We start from the raw sequence: 1,902 nt of genomic DNA, 5'->3' as shown, positions 1-1,902 counted from the left end.
TCTCAGAGTCAGCCACAGTTTGTTATGATCCACACAGTCAAATGCCTTTGCATAATCAATGAAACACAGAGCCTGAATCATCAACTTGTCTGTTTCCCCTCCAACTTAATCTATAAATCTTCTCTCCAATGAAAATTGCAATAGGGATGTCCAGGAAACTTGTTATGGCAATAATAAAATGTAGTTATAACATCATGTATTCATTCTCTCATTGCCACGAAGTCAAAACCAACTCATAGCTGACCTTCCATGGACATTCTGAAGCTGTTACATTGCGCCGGAGGAGATCACTCACCTTGCCCATCTTTCTCCCTCAGAGTGACTCGTGGATGTGACTCCAGAGGCACAGTCTTTGTGTTAGTAGCACAACTACCAGCTGCACCACCAGAGCTTTCACAGTATAATAAAGAACCCACAGAGTTCTAATGGTGTAGTCCGTAGGTGGTTGTGCTTCTAACCTAAAGAAACTGCCTAAAGATCATCTATGAGTCGGTTCTTATTTGGTAGAAATATACCAAGATAACCCAGACTACTTTATTATCTATTAGTTGTGGGGTTGGGTGTTGTGTTTTTTGGTTTTGTTTTTTTTTTCGTTTTTGTTTTTAAAAAAAGGGTTTTTTTTAATTCATTGTTGCACATTTTTTTCCTCCCCTTCCCCCAGCCTACTCCACGATTCATCCCTTGCTTCAGATCGTTATCATACATAAAGTGCCTAATCATATATTCCTTTTGGGCAGTTCTTCCCCTTATCTATTCTATTACAGTGTTCATTATCTAGCCACTCTTTTCCCATTCTCTCCCCACCCCAACCTAGTCTGTCCAATTTCTAACAGAGCAGTTATGCAGTATTTATCCTTTTGTGTCTAAGAAATTTCATTCAAAATAATGTCCTCCAGGCTCTTCCATGCTGTGTAATGTTTTACGAGTTTGTTGTTTTTCAATGTTACATAATATTCCATCAGGTGAATATACCATAGTTTTTATAACCACTCATTTGTTGATAGGCATTTGAGTTGCTTCCATCTCTTTGCTATTTGTGAATAACACTGCAGCAAACAGGTGTGTTCATACTCTGTTTGAGTCATGGCTCTGGTTTTTTTAGGGTATATTCCCAGTAGTGGAATTACTGGGTCAAATGATATTTCTATTTCCAACATTTTGAAAAAGTGTCAGACTGCCTTCCACAGTGGCTGTACCATTTTACATTCCCATCAGCAGTGAATAAGAGTTTCAATCTCTCCACATCCTCACCAGCATTTGATGTTTACTGCCCTGTTGAACTCTGCTAGTGTTGCTGTGGTGAGATGATATCATTGTTTTGCCAAAAATATTTTATAGAAGAAAGAGGTGGAAGAGAAAGAATAGGAGATCTTCACCCTGCCAAACACTGATAGCTACTATGAAGCTTTAATAATTAAAATAATGTGATTTGGTCTGAGGAACAAACAGATAAAAACAGAGAATAATACCTAAAAACAGATCCAAATACATATGTAAGTATAAAATGTAGGCTATGTGAGTTAATTGAATACCCTAGTGAAAAAAGCTAAACTTAGATACCTATTCACATCATCCACTAAATAATTTCCAGGTAAATCAAAGTTCTAAATATAAAGACCTTTTAAAATAAAATAGAAGAAAGTAATTTTATGACCTTAGAAATACAGGCATTCAGACATACGGGCACACACACATCACAATAAGAAAAACAAATTTTGATTTTGCTAAAACCAATACTTTTTAAGTGATATAAAAAACTTTTGTTAAAGTAACAAACTGGGAGAAAATATTTGCAGTCTATTTAACCAAAAGGAGATTTATTTTTAAAACTAATAAAAAAATCAATTTACAAAAAATTTCCAAAGTAATAGGAAAATTTACAAAAGATATAAACAGACAAAT

The sequence above is a fragment of the Elephantulus edwardii genome, unplaced genomic scaffold (assembly GCF_000299155.1).
Source record: "Elephantulus edwardii isolate Elephantulus edwardi_28Jun2011 unplaced genomic scaffold, EleEdw1.0 scaffold00028, whole genome shotgun sequence".
Lineage (NCBI taxonomy): Eukaryota > Metazoa > Chordata > Mammalia > Macroscelidea > Macroscelididae > Elephantulus > Elephantulus edwardii.
Note: the sequence above shows the minus strand (reverse complement) of the source record.